This window comes from Triticum aestivum, chromosome 4D, assembly GCF_018294505.1.
Source record: "Triticum aestivum cultivar Chinese Spring chromosome 4D, IWGSC CS RefSeq v2.1, whole genome shotgun sequence".
NCBI lineage: Eukaryota > Viridiplantae > Streptophyta > Magnoliopsida > Poales > Poaceae > Triticum > Triticum aestivum.
In genome coordinates this window covers 424,618,261-424,627,097 of record NC_057805.1, presented here as the reverse complement: position 1 = coordinate 424,627,097, position 8,837 = coordinate 424,618,261, and positions in this window count along the sequence as shown.

Genomic DNA, 8,837 nt, shown 5'->3' with positions numbered 1-8,837 from the left:
GTTATTGCACTATGCGTGTTGTTCCCGTGTCGTGTCGTTATTTTGCGCAAAGATAACTTAATCTGGTATATTCAGGACGCCCTCTTCCTCACGAGGTGTTTGTTTCCTCATGTCCATCTTGCCTTGGTGGCCTGCATTCGCTCAGGAACTGCAAAAATTCGTTAGTAAGTGCACTAAAAGATTTTCCGTTCACCCAAGCCTTGACCTGGCGCTTTGTATCGCGGTACCCGAGGGGCACGGACCAGGAGGGATGCGCCAGCTTTTCGGCTCGAACGAGGGTGGCTCGTGAGAAGGCAGAGAGGAGAAAAACGCTCATGAGGGCACCTGCCAAGCCCCCTCGTGAGGTATGCGAGAGAGAGAACACGAGCGAACAAGAGCCAGCGAATGCGGTAAGAGGCGAGGGAATCAAATCAACAAGGAACACCAAAGGCAAACTTCGATTAAGGAAAAGCGAGCCAACTACGGAAAGCAAATGAATATCCGCGTCCGGCACCTAATCTAGTCTTCAAGTCTTCTCACCAGCGCGGAGCTAAGTGCTGCCACTAGGCATGGGAGGGAGCCCCAGGGCCTGAGGCCGGCACCCCTGAGACTCTGGGGCGTGTACAGCCCCACTCATTCTTACGTGAGAGTGTCATGGGCGGCGATTCTTCACAAGCGCCGGGCCTTCTTCACAGGCTCTGGGCCTTTCTTCACAGGCTCTGGGCCTTGCTTCATGGGTAGAACTTCCGGAGGTGCTGGATGTTCCAGGCGTTTTGGATAGGTATCCCCTCTTGTGTCTCCAGGCGCACGGTGCCAGGCCTGGAGATGTGGACGACCTAGAACGGGCCGTCCCACATGGGTGAAAGCTTATGCAGCCCTTCCCTCGAGAGGACCCGCGTCAGGACCAGGTCACCCATCTCGAGTGTCCTGGAGCGGATGTTGCGGCAGTGGTATCGCCGCAGCGCTTGCTGGTACCTTGCCGCACTCAGTGCAGCTTCGCGACGATGTTCCTCCCCCAGCACGAGATCCATCCCCCGCGTGGCGTCCTGCTGCGTTTCGTCGAACGCCAGGACCCGTGCGGAGCGATGCTTGACCTCGTGAGGAAGGACTGCTTCAGCTCCGTAGACAAGGAAGAATGGGGTCTCGCCCGTTGGCTTGGTGGCGGTGGTGCGGATGGACCACAGCACGGACTGAAGCTCGTCGTGCCAGACCCTGCCGCAGGCCTCCAGCTTCTTCTTGAAGGTCCTGGTCTTGATGCCCCTCAGGACCTCAGCGTTGGCGCGTTCGGCCTGACCATTGCTCCTGGGGTGCGCCACTGAGGCATAGCAGATCTGCATTCCAAGGTTAGCACAGTAGGTTTTGAAAAGGTTACTAGTAAACTGCGAGCCGTTATCTGTGATGATGCGGTTGGGGACCCCGAAGCGGCTCATGAGGCCCTTGATGAACTTGACAGCAGAGCCTGCCGGGATGGTACGGACGGCTTCTACTTCCGCCCACTTGGTGAACTTGTCGATTGTGACGTAGGGATTGCCGTAGCCCCCTGGCGCCTGAGGGAACGGTCTAAGATGTCCAGCCCCCAAACCGCGAACGGCCACGTGAGCAGGATGGTCTGGAGGCCCTGAGCTGGCTGGTGAATTTTCTTGGCGTGGAATTGGCAAGCTTCATAGGACTTCACCAGCTCGGCTACGTCATTGAGTGCCATAGGCCAGTAGAATCCACTGCGGAACACCTTGCCGACGAGGGTCCGTGACGACGAGTGGTGCCCACAGTCCCCACCGTGTATGTCAACCAACAACTCCCTTCCTTGATCACTGGAGATGCAGCGCAGCGTGACTTCGTTCGGTCGTTTCCTGTACAACTCGCCGTCTTGGATACAGTATGCCATGGCCTGCCGGGCCACGTGCTCTGCGTCCTCTTCCTTCTCCGGCAGCGTACCTTGCATTAGGTACTCCTTGAATTCCTTGGTCCAGCATTCCTCCTGGGGCTCGAGTGCCAAGAGCAGCCTAGCTCCTAAGGTCGGGCCACAGGCTGGGGCTCCCGTGGCTGGAGGCTGTGGGAGCTCCTCCCGAGGCTGAGTCATGGTTGAAAGTGGTGGCGTAGCTAATGGCTTGAAGAGCCGCTCCTCAAAGACGCCGGGCTCTTGCGGTTGCCGGTTGGATGCTCTTCTGGCGATGTCGTCGGCTTCCTGGTTGGTGCCCCGGGGCATGTGTTGCGGCTCCAGGCCCAAGAACTGCTTTTCCATCTTACGCACCTCCGCGAGGTATGCCTCCATATGCTCGTCCTTTGGCTCGTATACCTTGTTGGAGAAATTGACGAGGAGTTGCGAGTCACCTGTGACGGTAAGGCACTTCACCCCTAGAGCCGTCGCAGCCTTCAGGCCAGCTATGAGGCCTTCGTATTCCGCGATATTGTTGGAGACCTTCTCGCCGTGCTGGAAGCAGAGTTGCACGGCATAGTAGAGCTTGTCTTTAGTGGGCGAGATGAGCACTGCTCCAGCCCCTGTGCCCTGGCGCGTGAAGGCACCGTCGAAATACATGACCCAGCCTTCTGGAGCCTCGCTCCCTGATGAGGTGGACCGGTCTTCGCCTTCCTCAAGTGTCGGGGCATCCGTCCATTCGGCCACAAAATCAGCGAGCGCGGCCCCGTTGATGACCCTGGTAGTGCTGAACTCCAACTGGAACGCCTGCAGCTCGATGTTCCACTCGGCGACCCATCCAGCTGAGTTGGGGCTCCTGAGCACCCTCTCCAATGGGTAGGCTTAGACGACCTTGATGGGGTGGCCCTAGAAGTAGTGTTGCAGCTTGCGTGAGGCCACCAAGAGTGCTAGCAGGAGTTTCTGAGGCATGGGGTAGCGTGCCCTCATGTCCCGCAGCACGGTGCTGATGAAGTACACCGAGTGCTCGACGAGGGCTGGCGCACTGTCGAGATCTGGGTCCTGCGGAGATCGGGGCATCTCCTGAAGTGGTGGGGTTCCTGAGACCTGACTGTCTTCGGAAGTTTTTGCGACACTGCCCTGCCGAGCTTGGTCTTCTGCCGCTGAGGCCTTTGCCGCGCCTTCCTGACCCCGCACCACTTCAGCTCCGACTTGGCGCGGCGCGCCCTTGGCTTGACACTCCTCCCGAATCGCCACCAGCACTGCGCTGGCGGAGTACGGGGTGGTGGCAAGGTAGAGTACTAGGGCTCGAGAGGCCGTGGTGCCACCATCACTGGAGGGCTGGTGATGTATTTCTTGAGGTCTTGGAAGGCTTGGTCAGCCTCCGGTGTCCACTCGAACAGGCCCTTCTTCTTCATGAGCTTGAAGAAGGGTAAGGCGCGCTCTCCCAGCTTGGAGATGAAACACCCCAATGCGGTCACCCGCCCTGCTAGCTTCTGCATCTCTTTGAGGGTCTGCGGTGGGCTCATGTCCTCGATGGCCTTGATCTTCTCCGGGTTCGCCTCGATTCCTCTATGGGATACGAGGAATCCCAGCAGCTTGCCGGAGGGGACGCCGAACACACACTTCTCCGGGTTAAGCCTCAAGTTCACCTGGCGCAGGCTCTCGATGGCCTCCTCCAAGTCTTGAATCAACGTCCTCGCGTCGCGAGACTTTACCACTATGTCATCGACGTAGGCCTCTGTGTTTCTCCCGAGCTGCCGCCCCTGGGCGATGTGCATCAGCCGCTGAAAGGTCGCACCCACGATGCACAGCCCGAAGGGCATGCAGGTGTAGCAGTACATCCCACATGGTGTCAGGAAGGCTTTCTTCTCCTCATCTTCCACCGCCATCTTGATCTGATGATACCCTGAGAACGCATCCAGGAAGCACAGCAGGTCACACTCGGCAATGGAGTCGACGATCTGGTCGATGCACGGAAGCGGGAGCGGATCTTGGGGGCAGGCTTTATTATGGTTGGTGAAGTCGACGCACGTCCGTTCCTTCCCGCCTTTCTTCGGCACTACGACGGGGTTCGCCAGCCATTCGGGATATCAAACTTCGCGAATGGCACCCGCCGCCTCCAGCTTGCAGGTCTCCTGGACGATGAAGGCCTGCTTCTCAGTGGACTACCGTCTAGCTCGCTGCTTCACGGGCGTACGTTGGGGCATACCCTTAGATGATGCTGAATCACCTCCCTCGGGACCCCTACCAGCTGGTTGGGTTCCCACACGAATATCTCTTTGTTTGCACGCAAGAACCTCACTAGGGCCTCCTCCTAGCCCGGGTCAAGTCAAGCGCCTATGGTAAGGTGGCCCCGGAAGACCCGTCCTCGGTGACAGGCACCTGCTTGGTCTCCGCCTTGTCTTGGGTGAACAACTGCTTTTTCTTGGTAGGCGCGGCCTCCTTGGCCTCAGGGGTACCGGCGCCGGTGGGCTGTGCTGCCGCCGCGGTCTTGAAGGCAAGCCTGAGTGCCGTCACAGCCTCCTTAGTGTCCCCCTTGATGGTGAGGACGCCTTTGCTCCCAGGCATCTTCATGAGCTTGTAGGCCGGGTGAGTTGCCGCCATGAACTGAGCGAGAGCTGGGTACCCGAGGATGGCGTTGTACGGGAGACCGATGCGGGCAATGTCAAAGTCTACCAGCTCGGTGCGGTAGTTGTCGTGTGTGCCGAAGGTGACGGGGAGGCGGATCTGCCCCAGAGAGTGGGCAGCTCCACCACCAACTCCTGAGAAGGGCTTGCTGAGGCTGAGCCGCTCGAGCGACACGTGAAGAAGGCTGAAGGCTTCCACGGAGAGCAAGTTGAGGCCGGCACCACCGTCGCTGAGGGTCTTGGTAACAGCCACGTTGCAGATGATGGGCGTGCAGAGCATTGGGAGCCTGCCCGAGCCGGCGGTGGAGCTGGGGTGGTCTTCTGAGCCGAAAGTGAGGTCGGCCTCCAGTGCAGCCCAACCCGGCGGATCCCCCGGGCGCTTGGAGGTGGCCCCCATCTGACGGAGGAACGGCTTGACGTGGCGATCGGAATGCGGTGCTTGTGAGCCGCCCAGCAGGGCCACGGCTGCGTGGTGCGCCGGCACCACATAGCAGGCTGCGTAGAGGTCGCGGAGCTCCCCCCAGGACGCCACTATGGATCCAGGGAGGTTGAGCAGCCAGGCGGGCGGCTCGCCGGCGAGGGCCATGGGGAATCAGTTGGCCATGATCTTGTCGTCGCCTCCGGCCTCGAGGACTGCCTCCTCGTACGCCAGCAGGAACGGCGACGGGTCCGCCGCGCCGTCGTAACGCGGCGGCATCTCGGGCTTGAACTTGGTCGGCCACCTCACCCGCCGTAGGGCGGGGGCCAGGGCTCGGTACCAAGATGCTCCGCTATCGATGTCGGCCACAGAGGTGGATGGCGGGGCACCCGCCATGGGGGCGAAGTGCGGCGGCGCGGGGCGTAGGCTGGTGGAGGGGAGCTACGGCGCACCCCTACCTGGCGCGCAAAATGTCGGATGTGGGGTTCCGGCAAATCCTTAAGGTCCGAACTCTGGGGTGCGCGCGAAGTCTTTCCCTCCTACCGATCCACGCCCTAGCTCACGAAGATCTCGTGGATGAACTCGACGAACTCGCAACACAGAAGGACACGAGATTTATCCTAGTTCAGGCCACCGTTGTGGTTTAATACCCTACTCCAGTGTGGTGGTGGTAGATTGCCTCTTGGGCGGATGAAGAACAGTACAAAGGGAAGAACAGCCTCCTGAGGTTGAGGTGTTCTTGCGGCTAGGATAGGCTCTCAATCGGATTGGATCAAGCTGACCTGCCTACTGTGGTGGCTAGTTCTACTTATATAGGCCCTGGTCCTCTTCCCAAATATCGAGCGGGAACGGAGCCAACAACGGCGTGCAAATTTGAAGGTGAATAGCTAGTACAAGCTATCCTGACAAAAGCGGTCTCCGCCTGCAAAAGGCTCTGGTGGTGACGCCGTCTTGGGCTCCACGATGACCTCCGTCTTGCCGTCCCCCTGGTCTTGGTCTCGTTGCACCGATATGGCAACCTTTGCCTGATGCCTCGGTACTCCTCGCCTGCGCTGGACTCCTTAGCACCAAAGAGGAACCAAGGACACTGCACGCTGGCGCCCGCCTGGTGCCCGCCTGGTGCCGATCGTCATGGCTCACGTCACGAGAGCCTCGTGAGGTGTGCCCCGCCTTGATATATCCGCTCGTCGTGAGCCTGCCTGGCTAGGCCACTCCTGAGGAGGTCTTGCGTCATCCGCCTCGCGAGGCTCGGCCCCTCGCGAGGGTCCTGGGTGCTTTGCTGATGAAGATGGGCCGTACGGGCCCGCTAGCTTAGCCACGCCGCGGGCCGCAGGCAGGCAAGTCTGGGGACCCCCATTCCCAGAACGCCGACAAAGGCTCCACGGATGTCATACTGCACACAAACCAAGGATTTACAATCGTAGCTACTGTAAGACTTGATGAATGTGGTGACTCCTATTCTGGCATTGGCTTTTGGAACGAAATTGCAAAGTTTATGTACTGAAAGCTGGCACTAAAATTGCACTGCACATAAAAGGGCCTGGTCATGAGATATATGCTAACTTCCCCGACAAAATCATCCGTCCAGACTTTGTTTGAAGTAAGTTTTCTTTTCAACTATCTGCATGTTGACTCACCCAGCAATGTCAAATGAATTGTGTAGTATTTAAGAAACCAATTTTTATTCCCTTTTCTTACTATATTCCTACCTAATAACTTCTAGTTACCACCAATACAGTTTTCTATTGCCCTGTTTTAACTAAATATTCCATGTACTCCCATTTCTATCAAGAACTGCCATCCCCCCCTTAATGACGCGCCCGCTCTTATTCTACCATGACTGAAGCACCTCGAGCTTCTCGCCGTCTGCCTCTCAAACGGTGACATGGAGTGCCTTCTCCGTGGATGTACTGCACTCGAGTTCCTTCATCTTCAGGCGATCAATGGGTTGACTACCTTCCACATCACCTCCATGACTCTCCGGACTATTTATGTGTGTTGCTGGTGCGGCAGGAAGACATCACAAGATGTGTACCACGGTATGGTCATTGAGGAAAAACCTGCACTTGAGAGATTACTTGTAGTTGATCAAGAAGGTCCAACAAGAATCAGTGTCATTTCTCCGCCGAAATTGACAGTGGTGGGCTACTCGTCTCACAAATACTCCGAACTTGTTATTGAATCCACACCCGTTCAGGTACAACAGCCGCCTGTACCTCTCCTTCTACAAATTAACATTATTTCTAATTTTGAAGATGTTTGTTCGTTTGTCATTCAGAAAATGATTCCGACAAGCTTGACCCCGAAACTGCGCACAGTGAAGGTCTTGGCACTAGAATCTATCGGCCCCAACCTGGAGCAAGTTGTCAGTTTCCTGAGATGCTTTCCGTGCCTGGAGAAGCTATATATCGAGGTGATGTTCCTTTCCTGTTAAATGTTAACCATAAGGGAGTTCAATTTGTGACACCTTTTTCCAAGTTTAGAATGACAATGTACTACGATTTCTGAAGGTTCTTTTGGAGGATTTCAGTACATACATGCCCCCCATATTGGTTGCTTGATCCATATGGCTACAATCAATAAGCATTTCTCCTTTGGATTCATTTGTACTAGTTTTCTTAGGGAACTTTTCATCCACCCCAACCTCTTGTGAAGAAGGCTACATTTTTCTAGAATGTAATCAAATGCCCATGTTAATCATGTCAGATCAAAGATGGCATGTTAGTGCATTTTACAAATCCTGCAAACCAAATAGGCCTGTAGTAATGTTCAAAACTGCATGTAGGCACTAACACGTTTTCTTCTTTTGTAGATAAGATTAGACCCAGTGGTGGATAATGTGATACAATATAACAATCACGTCGAATGCCTAGATCTGCATCTCTCAGAAATTACTTTGAAGAACTACCGAGGGACCTTACCGGAGATTATATTCGCCAGGTTCTTTGTTCTCAGAGCAAGGGTGCTGAAGGAAATGACGATTGCCCTACATTTATTTCATAAAAAATGAATGGTTTGTTAATCGGCGCCGGCGCCTACGGCAGAATGGAGTAGGCTCCAAAAATGCTGAATTTCATCTCGGAAATCATTGTGTCAACCCATACATGACTTCTCAGTGGCTGACCCATTTGCAAAAATTGTGAGGTTTCGAAAGCAGACTTAGAAGCGGTGATATTAGTTTGAACCTCTCTGATATCCATGTTCAGCGGATCAGCGCGAGCGTTTGTAGCTGACTAGCTTAATTTCATTTCTAATATCAGTTTGAACCTTGTAATCTTTGAATTTGAGCCATATAACTCTGGAATTTGAACCTTGTAACATTTCGAGCTTTTGTGGTACAATCGTTGAAATGGCATCGTATGAGACTCGTATATTGCTAGCACTATTTTGCCCCTAATATGCAGTGGTCTTAGATTTTATTAACCATTCTCGAATCAGTTTACCTTGTCGATCTCACAGCACACGATCTGTATAGCTAACTCGACTGCGATCTTTGACATTATTGCACACAGTTGGTTTCTTCCACCGTGTGCACTATAGAGCGCAGAATTAATTATCGCACTCGAGTGTCCATCATCACCCTCTTGTGTAACTTTGACCTCATCACCCACGGGTAAACTTATGGTCGAAGTCCTTCCACACACTTCGTTTTTACAAAGCTTTTCGCCAATAAACGCCCACAATTTGTCCCTCTTCTAGCCAACGCGTTGCCAAACTAGCCGGACGGGAAGCTTGCGCGGTAAACATCGCGGTAGCGCGGGAACATGTTCACCGATGATACATTTGGCGCCTCTTCCAGCCCACGCGTGTGGTGCGGTGTTGTCAAGTGTGCACTCGAATCCTCCGCTATGAACGCCGTGACAAGACGTGACGATTACAGGCCGGCCGGCCCCCATTTATTACAGCGGCCATTTAACCCTTGTGTTTATTCAACCTT